Source organism: Phaethon aethereus (genome assembly GCF_964289735.1).
Source record: "Phaethon aethereus genome assembly, chromosome: 3".
Taxonomy (NCBI): domain Eukaryota; kingdom Metazoa; phylum Chordata; class Aves; order Phaethontiformes; family Phaethontidae; genus Phaethon; species Phaethon aethereus.
The window spans coordinates 89,345,527-89,358,876 of NC_138576.1; positions in this window are offsets into that span (position 1 = coordinate 89,345,527).

Consider the following 13,350-nt stretch of genomic DNA (forward strand, 5'->3'; position numbering starts at 1 on the left):
TAGATCAAATAAACTTTCTACAATTTCTAGTTTTTGTCAAATATTTGTGTTTACCATAGGCAATTAAACTGGAGCAGTTAGTTCCATTTTATGTTTCTTATCCACTGGCACATGGTATTTTGCTTCCATTTTAAACATGCAGGTAACATTCAAACCATTGTCATAGTCAAATTTACAAGCAAAGTAATCCTTGAGAACATTTCTGTTACTATAGGCAACAAACTGTTCCCCTTTCATGACCAGTTTGAAAGTCAGGACCTTAAACTGTTCAAAACTTGGGATCATAGGACTGGAATTTGATTTTCATAGACTGATGAAACACCATTTTTTGGAAAGATGTTAGTGTAGAATACGTGTCTCAACTATTCTCGCTAGAAGACCACCACAGACCTCACTGCTCTTCTCATTTCTAGCTTAATAATTTTCTTGACTATTGCTGTACTGTTGTCCTTTAACTTGAGTTCAAGTTCTTTCCCCTCGAATTCTTGCCTTGTACATCATCTTCTAACAAGCGACCAGCAGTTAGCCTCAACTGGTGAGGTCTCAGCTTGTAGGAGAAGATTCTAGGGCACCATCTTGCACTTTGTGCGTCCACACCTTCCACCCCATTTCTGTTTTCCTACTCTCTGTCAAGTTTGGTTTCCTCCTGTACAGTGTCCTACCACTCCTCTGTCTTTACTGCATATCCCAGCTCTGTGTCATCAACAGACTTCATCAGACTTCAGCTGATGAAATCTGGGGAAGACTGACACACTGAGGCCCTGAATGCCTTACCTTACTCTGCCCTTCTAGTGGCAGAGCTGAAAATAGAGCACAGGGCTCCTCATGTCAGGTCTTTTGCTCTACCCATTTATTTCACTTGAGCTGGAAGCCCAGAGGAGCCGTTTTCATACATAGCTGCGAGGGATCTGCTGTGCTTCACAAAGGAAAGATTAGCATGGTCTAAATGTGGTGATGGAAGCAATCTGAAGAGAGACCATTTTTTAATTCTCTTTTTATTTCTCTAACTCAAGTTGTCTTTCACTGATATTTTCTTAAATGGTAAGGCAACGAAGATTTAATGCAGGTAAAAAACGTTTGCCTAGTTCTGAGCAGGGATTCCACCCATGAACTGCTGTTGCACTGGTCCTTAGACCCTGCACTCTTGTTGACACACACACTGTGTGTTTCATTTCTTTGTCAGTAAGAACGAAAAGCAAAGGTAATCATTAGTGTTATAATGTGTGAAGATACAGATTTTTGAAAATTAAAGCGAGAACAACAAAGGCCCATTAAGAAAAAATATTTTTTATTATCCTTGTTTAGTCTCTCTTTGGAAGCTGAAGTTATTTTCCCTAGATTAATCCTTCTTCCATTCGATATACAGTGTGTTGTACTGGATCTCTAACGCAGCTGGCGTGAATACAAGTTTCATTTGTATCCTGCAGTCTGGGAGCCACTGTCAGCCTCATCTTGGATGTCAGCAGGAAGATGCTCATTTCAGGAAATCATTTCATAGCTCGCAGTGCTCCAGAGAGAGCACAATTTGTTTCTAGTGGTGCTACCCCAGAGGCTGCCTCAGCTACTGCTGTGTCAAATCGGGACGTCCATGTACAACACAGTCACAATTCATAGTGCAGACAGGATCTTAACATACATACTTTGATGCGGTATAGAATTTTTTATCCAACAGTCCTCAAATGCAAGGGAAGCGGGTATTCTGGCAGGTAAAAAGTGGGATTTTGTCTGAATTTCTCACACAGCAACTCTTCCAGCCCCATCTTCTAATACTCGTAAATAGGACAGATGTAAGCAACTTTCAGTCTTCACTTCGGGCATAAGCAACCCAACTCCATTGCCTGGAGAGTTTCCAAACCGGGGGTGAAGGAATTGTCAAGACCCAATCTCAGACTCTGGAGGTTCCTAAAAGCTGAGTGCTCCCAGCCAGCTAGGATCACGTAGCAGTGATCTGACCAGCTTGTGAAGGAGCTGCCCCATGGGTTGCCCCAGAAGCAGCTGAGCAATGCTGCACATGACTGTTCCCTTGCCCTTGTCTTTCATGACTTGCCAGGCCATGCCTTGCCCACACAGCTCCCCATGGAGGTGTGCTGCATGAGGGGACTCTTCGAAGCTCCCTGGGTCAGGCTGAGTGCTCTGCATCTCTCTGCTCCCTGGGGACGAGCAGGGTCCCATACCCTAGGGGAAGGGGAAAGAGAGAAGACTTAGGGAACCATTTTGCTATAACTAAAAAACCCTCTGTTTCTAAATTTGAAGGGAAAAATGCATTACTTTGTCCTCATCTTTGAGGTGGACAAATTGAACTGCTGCGTGGCCTTGAGCTGTCTCTTGCTACATGCCTCTCCTTGCTGGCCTCTTGTTTTGCCTCTTCCCTCAAGATCAGGAACCACGATAAGGGAGCAGATCACAGCGGGAAGCCTCTGGCGAGGAACCAGCCTAGCACCTGGACTAGAGCCACACAGGAAAGCAGAGCCAAGGCTTTAGAGAAACTGGGGAAGTCAGAGGGTTTTTGACCTAGTTGAAGGAGGGAGAGGGAAGGGAACTCACTACCCAGACGTAACAAAGTAAACAAAAGGAAAAGAAAAAGAAGAAATCAAAGAAGCAAATCCTGGAAACCATCTGCAAGTGCAACTGAATCAGCAGGCTGTTTACATCACTGCTGCAAGTTGTAGGCTGGACAAGACTTCACTTGTTTAAAACTTTAAGTAGGTTCAACTGTGTCAGGGCATACCTGGTGTATAGTGGAGACCTTCTCCTCAGTCTTATTGATACTGTGGAGAAGTTCTTCCAGCTGCTGAACTCGTGTTTGGGAGTCCTGTTGCTCATATTCCAGGTAGTACATTGCTTTTCTAGGTTTCCCTCATCAGTTTTGGAGTTGCTTCTCCAAAACACTTTTGTGTCTGCTAGTGACAGTCCCATATATAGTCACACCTGAAGGCTTCAACGTTTTCCCATTGCAATGCATGTCAACATGGTATTTACAATTCTTTCAGATCCTCCACTGACTGTAGACAGGAACAGCAGTTTCGGGACTTCCTCCACCAAAACGCTAAAGGGCCAGTGTCAGACCTGGGACTCCAGGAAAGGAACTGGGCTGTTGACCTGTGTACCTCCACACACGTTTCCACAGAGGTAAGAGCCTGCAAAATGTTCAGGCTTTTACCTCTGTTCAGGCAACAAGAATTTGCAAAATTTTTCCTTTTTTATCTTGTTTCAGTCTATCTTTTCTCTTGGTTCTCTTATACCTTGTTTCATTAATCCAGTTGCATGATAACCTGTGAGGGTTGAAAGTGCAAGAGAGTTTTGCTCTGCTCCACACTGCTGATGCCCTGCTGCTTGCTCTGACAGCTGCCCATATCAGGGTGTCATTTATCACACGTTTATCACACACTTTATCACATCACACAGACTTGCTGCCACTGAAATCAGCACTGGCAAAACTCTCATCGCAGGTAACGGGAAGAACCTAGGCCTTCGGTTTCAGGGGGGAAGGTGGTGGGGGATGCTGGAGTTCAGCTAAGGCTGGGATGGGAAGCTAAGATTTTTTAAGTCCTGTAATATACTGTTATCATTGTGTAAAAGGGGGAGCGTAGTCTCGACACTAAGGCACCAGGTTGGCAGTCAGGTTTGATTCTAGACTTTGTAAGAGGTATTTGGTAAGTCATATAATCTCTCTCTAGCTGAACTTTCCATCTATAAAGTCAGACTAATTACAAGGAATAGGAGACAGGGAGTATCTGTCTTGCCTACCCAGACTGTCGACTTTTTGTATCACTAACTGATGTTTGCACAGTGTCTGGTATTATGATGTTCTGATCAAAATCAGTGCCTACAGACCTCCCTGTCACATCATTAATAAAGTTCTCAGCCCTCAAGTCTTCTGTTCCAGACTGTACATTCAGGTCGCAACTTCTAAACAGGTCAGTCTACAGCAAGTATGCTTGTTTTTCATTGAACACAACTCTGTTTCATAGTGTCTCATGCCATGATAGGTTTGATTGTAAAACTAACTATTGAAACATCTGGTCTTATTGTTGGAGGGTTTTTTTGGGCAGGTCAGTACTAGGCATTGGGGACTATGCTGATTTAAAAGCTAAATAAAGATGTAGGTTGAAACAAAGCAGATTCTCCTGTTTAACCCATTTTGAATCCCTGGGGCTACTATTTGGCTTAGTATTGTTCTGAAAGCCAAGAAAATGTTGTTCATTATGCTCAAAAGACTGAGCACAGCACTTATGTCCTGAGGCTCAAATCCTGAAGTCCTTATTCAGACAGAGCTCCCATTGACTTCAAAGAGCTTCAGAAATAGTGATGTACTGGCTCACAAGGCACTGTAAAAACCTTTTAGTGTCTTTCAATGAAGCCTCATCTGTGGAAGATCTAACAGAGATGTACAACCAGCATACAAGTTGTGTCATTGAAATGACGAAAAACGTAAAACCATGGGAGTAGGTAGTTAATTCTTGTCTACTATCAAGCAAGCAAGATTCAGCAAGTCGGCAGACAGAACTTTTCCGTATTGTTCAGAGTACAAAAAGTAAAATCTAGGGATGCTACTGCATGGAGGCTTAAAATTACCTCTTCCTGCCATTATCCTGGAAACACTGCAGCCTTAAAAACACACACATGTTGCTTCTGTGGTTTCACATACTAAACCAATTCCTTTTACCCTGGACTCTAACTATTCATTTCAGAAGCCCTTTTAGAACAGGCTTCCCTGTTGCAAATACCTGCCTAAGTGGTAGCATAAAAAGAAACAGTTTGAAATAGAATGTTTCATGTAGAGGAAAGCTTTTGAATATTTGCTGTCAACAGTAGTCTGTTTCCTGCCAAGACGACAGCATCCTTCAGTCCAGAACACGTCCTAAGCTTTGCTTTATGGTATGCAAGCCGTGTCTTCCCCTAGACACCAGCCTAGTGATTAAAATGACCAGAGTGGCGTTCTCAGGTTTTCTTAGAGGTGTGATTTTGGAGCTGATAATGCAAGGATATGAAGCTCTCTGCATGTTATCCAAGTTTTATGCATTACAATAGTTTAGGTTTTACAGTAATGGAATACAAAGGATGTGGTATGGTCCAGGTGGAAACTAGTAGCAAAGACTGAAATTTAGCTTTGTTTTAATTTATACTAACACAGCCAAGAAAAACTCAGTAGTTCCACTTTAAGGACAACATTGTTGAAATACCTATTTGCATGGTAAAGTTGCAGAGACAGAACTACAACAACCCACCACCGTAGCCAGTTTTCATATGGTATTAAGTTGTTGCCTTGAGAAAAAATTCTGTTCTTCAGAGCTCCCCCAGACACAGAGGCGCATTCAAATTTAACTCAAATTTGATGGAAAACCGAGAACCTGTCTGTAGTTCTTTGGGCTTCACCAAAGTTGCAGAGATAGTTTCTTTAGCTAAATATGATTTTCTACCATTAACTGTTGAGATCAGTAGGGGAGAACTTCCTGAAGAAGTTATATGACTAGGAGTGCGAGGAAGACCACACTAAATAGAGGATCCTTGACTTAACCCATGCCTAGAAAGAAAGAGAAAAAGAGCTCCATTGCTTCACCAAAGTCACAGTTTGTTGACCTTCCAGACATGTTATGAGAGATGTCTGTTTTCTCAAGATAGCTATTATTCAGTTTACAGAGGCTGACTTGAGTCTGAGGTTTAGCTGTTTGAATGTAGTTTGTTTTCATCTGGAGACACAATGCAGTGCTGCTGTCATTCACCTTTTTGTTACACTAGACCTACAAAATTCAAATCGGGAATAAAATCGGCTCTAAAAACAAATAGTATCTAATCTAAGAACATCTATGATGCAAAGCAGGGGGCACACAGAATAAAACCAGTTACATACTCTTTCTATAGTTCATTTAATCACAGTGTTTTACAATTTATATAAACAAGCTGTGAGTTTCCTCTGTTACTCCTTTGCCAAGACAAGTTTCTTTTTGATGTCACACCAAAGTACATATCCTGAAAGCACCTGTAAAAATGCCTTGGAAATAGAGGTACAATGAACTGTTGAACGCATGTAATGATTGGTTTCACACCAATGTGAAGAAAGAGGTTCTTTTTCTTCATTTCCTACTGGCAATGTGCTGTTGGGCTTTCAAGAAGGTGTTCTCACAGAAATGTTGTGGCTCTGTGGGGTGGAACTGTGCAGCCATGAAGAAAGGGGCATGTGGAAATGGATTTTCTCATGTAAATGGTTGAAACCTTCCAAACCATGAAGGGATGCAATGTCTTTTGGCAAAGTAGCATAATACGAGATGTGCTTGTTGGTGAAATCTCTGCTTTCCTCTTCAAAAATGTACCACCTCCCCACCATAAATCAGTGGATTAGTTGGGATGGGGGATCTCTCCCAGGAACTTACCTTTTAAAACAGGTAAATGAACACCAGGGGCAGTAGCAGAGACTGCAGAGCTAAAAAAACCAAACCAAACCCAAAACCAAACCACCACCAAAGTAAGAGATAAATTTCCTCATTTGGACTTTTCTAATTGCCAGGGGCACATTCTGTCTGGCAGAGGTGATTCTGCAATACCCACTGAGAGGATGAGCTCCAGCAGGCAGAGGGGACTAATGATAACTCTTTGTTTGGATGGGGTGGCAGAATTTTAACAAGGGATTCCCACAAGCCCCATAAGCTCTCTCTGTAGCATCCTTATTTCAGAACCTGGCCACTTGGTGTTGGGAGGGAAGGACCATTTCAATGTTCTGAGAATGATCTCTACCCACAGACAATAGTCCGTAACTGTGGAAGAACATAGCCGCTTTGGAAGCCACGCTAGCCAGCCTTTGATAGCCAGAAACCATCGCTCCCGGGGACGGCAAAGTCCGCGGGAAGCATACAGCTATAGAAAGAAGAGAAAGACTGTTCTGTTTTCTCAGGATAATGCAGAAGCTGAACATCATTGCTCACTCCCTGCCCAGTCTCACTGGGGAAGCAAAGGCTTTGCAGGGATACAGTCAGAAGGGGAAATGATCAACAATAAACTGCAGACATTTGGGACAAACATAGAATTAGCAAAAATGACCTACAAGTAGATGTGTTGAACCCATACACCTTTTACATGCAAAGTTCACACCCAAGATAGCTAATGTCAATCGTGCTCTGTACTGCTACATGCTTACAAAAAGGTGAGCTCAGAAAAAAAACACATTTAAATTCAGAGAACAAATTCTTCATACATAAATCAAGATGGGAAGTAAAGTCCAGTTAAGTGACAAGGACTTGTAGAATCCCTACAAAAAATGGGAAGAACCAACACCTGCATTCAAAGACTGAGTCACACAGAGAAACAGTAGCTGCCTGGGCTAATATGACAACTTCAAGAGATCAATAACCATGGAAACCTCAGTAAAAAGAATGCATCTTCAAGGAAATTCAGAAAGGAGAGGAAAAAATGATAACTGGAGAACCTTTCAGAAGAAAAAATACATGTATTCCCCTCTCCAGAGATGCTTGTGGTACAAATGGTTTTTATTTTTAAACAAAAGACATTCTTACTGGCCTCTCTGAGAAGCTCTCTGGTGCAAAGGTTTTGTAATACTTCTTTTGTAAGTTGTCACATTTCTGAATTTGTGAAGGCCTTGGTTTTAGAAACTTATGGTCAAATTCACTCTCGGTTTTCATTTAAACAAGAAACAGGAAATAATCTGCCTTCCTCACTTCTGGCAATAGCTTCAAAAATAATAAAAACAATCTGAAATTAAGTAGCTCTGGAAGACTATAGCATGCCTTTATAACTGTATTTAATGTGTGTTGTACTGTCCTTTGTTGGAAGCCAAATTCTGATTAGTGCTGTTCAAATATGATTCTTATTTCTATAATCTGGGTGTCTATGAAGTACACCAGCAGAAACTACAGGTAAATAGTGGTGGGAAAAAGACAAGAGCATTCTCACACACAGAGAAAGCTTGCCTGGCCATTCAAACAGCTGGCTGAGGACCAGATCTCTGCATCAGCTAATGAATGTATCTATCTCAAGAAGCAAGAGAAGAAAAAATGCATTCATCACTGCTAAAATTTAACTTTGTAACTTACCTTTTGGCAATGAAAATTCATAACGAGGATAATAAAAAGGGCAAGAGAGGAACATTCTTCCCCTTCCTCTGCTGTTTGTCTAGCACTCATGTGCACCCAGCTGAGACCAGCAAGTGCACTTTCCTTTTCTTATGCTCTGCACCAGATATAAACTGTAAGGTGAAACTCTTGCACTAAACTTCTTCTCTGCCGATGGAATCTTTAAGCCTTACAATATTTGTTTAAGAACAACAGATAAGATTCTGCTCGTAGGGCATTTTTTAGATAGCAGGTGGATTAAATAAATTTGTTCAGAAATGGCCATCTTCAGTCCCTGCCGATCAACGAGTGTTCCTCTGAACAGCGGCATTTACAGACCATCACTGTTCACTGGGGAGAAAGCCTTGCTCTGTCCCCCTTACCGCCCCGCTACCGCTGCCCCAGCAGACTCCCGTTGCTGAAAGCAGCCCCCAACTTTCATACAGCCACTGCTGCTTCACTGACAGTAGAAACATGAACTATGTCAAAGAAATGACATTAAAGACAGGCCAGGCTGTGGAAAGTCATACTCCCCTCACTCAGGACTGTAAAAATAAGATAAACTCTCCACATTCATTACTACCTTCATGTTACCAATAACGTCACTAATCTACTACAACTGTTCGTAAGAGGCCAGCTTTACTGTCCATTAAACGTCCATCCCACAGAGACAGTACAGGGTTTTTAATCATCCTGGACCCTCATACTGAGGGTATGTACCTCATACAGATGAACAGAGGTACCTCTGGAGACACCAGGAAGGGGTCTCAAAATTCCCATCTCCCAGGTCTTTGTCAGAGGGGCTCACAATTAACATCATTGTATTCAGCAAGCTCTGTATCTTCTGTGTTCCCATCGTAGACTCTATTTTCATATAAATATGAAGTCAGCTGGCTATGTCCCCATATAGTGGTCTACTCAGCAATCAGGCTGAGAAGAAACTCATCTCTTTGAAGATTGTGTATGACTGACATACATGTACAGACTATGAATTGTACAAGTAAGTACTTTCTGGCCCATTAATACCTGTACTGTGGAATGCAGAATTAGGCTGTTGCTGAAGGGATCTGTATATTATGGAATAGAGGAAGAGTACCTGTACCATTTCAGTTGTTGTACTTGTATTGCTAACTAACATCAATGTGCACAAGTGCAAATTATGGAAACCACAAGGTGTTTAACTTGGAGCTTTATCTAATGGGTTGTTGCAAAGTCCTTGGCTTGCTAGAGTAGTTTACTGGAGGCAAAAGCTGTACCAGGGGAAGACTAGGGGAACATGGTTAATCTACCCAATGTCATGGTACTGTGTACATCTCTCTCTCTCTCATTCCTCTAAAAACCGCTACCCTTAGTACTTCCTTTGAGTTCTCTTTGCCCATCTTCATTCCTGGAATGTGCCAGACACATGCTGTTAGGGAGCCAACAGTGCCAAACTGCTCTCTCGTCTTCTCCCACCTGTCCTCACACTGTTGCATCCAAAGGACATCATTATTTCCTACATCTGCATCCTTCGGAGTGCAAGCTGTGCCTTTTTCAGTGGTACTTGGATGGGTCAAAAGTTCACAGGCAAGAGCATACTTTGACTGCCATCTTCCTCCTCCTGGAGAGAATGCCTCATTCTGCAGGGGTTCTGGTGGCGTCAACAGCATATTTTGGATGCCTGCTAATTACAGGAACCTGTACATCCGCCACGCACTGCTACATTTACAGATTAGAAATGGTTTCCATTTTCGCAGAACAGTCCTGCAATTACTCATTAATTGGGGCTCCATGTTCCACCGTCCTGCATGATCTGTACTTGCCGATCTAGTCCATGGGTTAAAGGAAGTTATTTCCTTGTAAACAGAGATTGTTAAGACAGATTCTGCACATTTATTCCCCTTACTGACATCTTCAAGACCCAAAAAAGAAGTTGGGCCTGAGAAGGAAGGGAGGTAGCCTGGGTCCTTTCTTGCAACAGATGTGATGTCAGTGCACCAGCAAACAAATCTCATGAAGATGCCACATCCTGGCACCAACCACTTGGCGGGTATCATGAATAAGAAAATGCAGACCCTGTTTAAAAGTGAGGAACTTCTTATCTGCTTGAAGGAGGCATGCAGAAGGATTTCAGGATTAGTCTTGTGCTCCATGAAACAAAAAGTCTTTGTGGTTGCGATGTATGCAAGTTATCCTCATTTATCAAGACAAGAGCCATAAGGTACTTGGGTTTTAAGGATTGCTGTTATCAGTATTCCGTGTGGCTAAAGCTTGGAGAGCAGTCTTGAATATACAGGATGTTGGGTTTAGTTAGTAAACTAACTTCATTTATGTAACCCATTAAAAAACACCTCCTTGGCCTGTTTGCTCAAAGAAATGTGAATTGACCATTATTCAAGACTGGTTTACAGAACCATTACTGGTAATGCTTGTAATGATGAGACATGTAAAACAGATGCTGCAAGTATCTATAATGATTTCTTGTTTCACTTCTTAAAGTTGTAGTATCTCCTTAGTAAGTCTGAATACAACTCTAATGCCTAATTAACCCCAGTTTCGTTTCGTTAGTATGCTGTAAACAAAAAGAGCAACAGGTGTCTGGGCAGCTAGGTAGCCTTTAGAGTAAACAGTTCATCTTAGGAGGGGACGTGCCTGTTTTTCTTTCGACACAGAAAATGGTAAACACAGTCACACAAAAAGCATGCCCACCCACCCTTTGCCAGACACCTGAATGTCATCAGACCTTCCCCTGAAGAAGCCTACAAGCTCGCAGCTTTCATTTTATTGTTATTGGCATGGCAATTAGTAATTCTGAAGTTGCCATATGGCCCTAGCTGCCCATTATTTTCCGGATTGACTTGAATTATATGTAGCAATTTTTTCTTCCTAGTTTGTCAGAGACTCATTCAACAAAGCCTCTTCAACTCACATGGACCCCCCACTGATTAGGTAGCATCCGAGCAGCTTCCTAAAACACTTCCTTAAAAGGTTACAACCTTCCTTTTGAAGTCTAAAGGAATTTGTTCCAGTCAAGCACGTGAAAGAATGTGAACAACTGGACAAACCTGACATACACAGGAAAAAAAAGGTAAGTTGGTCATCCATATTTGTCAGTCAAAGATGTTTTCTTTCCAGGTAATTCTGAGAACCACCTTCCTGAGACATCAACCTTTGCAAGTGGGAGCAGGGTGGCTGTCTGACAGGATAGGCTATATCTCCATGCAGGTTTTCTGAACGCAACTTCACAGCTGTGTGGCACGCAATAGGGCAGTTTCAACTTCAGAAATCTTGACAATACTCTTTCTGGTCCCCTTGGAGCTTTCTCCATACTTTAGCAACGAAAATGTTTTCTTTGTGATGAATACACCAGCTTGAAGCCCAAATAAGATGAAGATTCTCTGAACAATACAACCTTACGTACATTCCTCTCTAGAGGGTGATCCTTACATCAACTCTCATCACCACCCTGAGGCAGAGTGCAGCTTTCCCTAGAAAAAAAAAGTCAAAATCACTGCAATCTTCTGTTTTAAGCATGCTACAGAAAGCCTCCATTTCTCTTGAGATCTTCCACTCACTGGTACCGGTTTGTTTGTTTGGTTTTTTGTTTATTTGTATGTAAATGACCTTAAAAGAGCACACCTCCCAGGCTTGCAGGACCTCCTCCACCTAGCAAAAACACCGTCATCATACAGTCTAAAGTGTAAATAACGTGGGCGCAAACGCCAGCCTCCCACCGCCAACAAGGACACAGACCAGTACAAAATCACCCGAGCCTTCAGGATGCCAAAGGCACGGTGCTCGCGGGCTGCCCCCCCAGCCCCGCTCCGTTCCGCTTAGTGAACGACGGAGCCGCGGCTGCTCCCAGCAGTGCGGGATGGCGGCTGCTCCCAGCAGTGCGGGATGGCGGCCCATACACGTTCACAAACACAGAGACTTGCCAGCTCCAGGGCACAGATTCCAGCTCTTTGGGACCAAAGGCCTGTGTCAGATTGCAGTCTCATGAGGGAAGTAACTGTGTGACCGCACTGGCACTCAAGGCTTCTCAATAAACACCACAATTATTAAAAAATGCCCCCACCTAGCAACGTTCACCCCACAATATTGGTCCGTATTTTCAGATGGGACCAGCCTCAGCTGTCCCTGCAGCGCACCGCGTTTTCATACTGAATACCTGACTGCTGTCCAGAACTCCTTGGTCACAGAATGGCAGTGTGACTCTCCTACAGCATCAGCTGCTTTCCAAACTCTCATCTTGCCTGTGCTAGGAGATTTGGACCAACTAAATTACTGTGAATTGATGTCATTGCCTCATTGCAGATCGGGCATTGTGCAATGAAGGCAGTGGTGAAGCTAGCACTGGCTAAAATACTCAGTAAAGCTAATTGCATGGGTGAACGTTTCTTTGATATGGACAAGGCTAAACAACCAAATTAAAATGTAGGCGATTATAAATATGCTGAAGCCTTGCCTATGCATGAAGAGACATCCTGATGGGTCTGAAGAGCAGGAAACCTCTGGGAAAGAGGCAGTGAGGAGCAGTGCGGGCAGACTAAGAGTGCTGACCTCCTCCTCCACCAGTGCAGTTGTTTGCCAAGTATCCATCTTTCTACAGTGCAGTTACTGCTATTATGTTAAATTGGCTTTGTCAAACTGATGCAGCTTTATGTCCGGACGTTGCTACCAGCTTAATGCTGTCTCTCTCCAGTTCAGCTTGCACCAGCTCACACGGGTACAAGCTAAATGGGTGTAACCAGTAAAAGGAGCTTTAAATCCAAACAAATAATCATTCAAGAAGGTCATGCTGGTTTCATTAAGGCAATTTAAACTTCCATTTACGTTAAATTGATAAAACTTTTACAAGCAGACAAGCTCTCTCTGAATAGAAGAACCCAGTTTTGCTGAACTTGGTAAGACGGGGTAACGCATTCCACTCTGCTAAAGCTTTCCAGCAGCAGGAAGAAATGCCCATCAATTGCTGCCGGCCCACCTCTGAAACTGTGTTTGTGTTGCTAGCTGCCAAGGTATGGGATTGTTTTCCCTCTGTCATGGTGTTCGACAAAATAGTTATGGTTCAGAAAAGAACCACATCATTAAGGCAGCAGGTGGGGACATGCTGCTGAGCACAGCTGCCCCTTGCCGGTGTTGCTTCCAGGGACAGAGCACAGCTTGAGGGGACAGATGGAGACTTTCCTAAAGCTGTGAGTACGCCTGCCCTGAAACCGTGCAGCAACACTTTACCCAAGCCTGCCTGGGCACACAGACAGGCTGTTGGAGCCATCTCCCCCACGTTGACTTCGGCTCTCAGTCT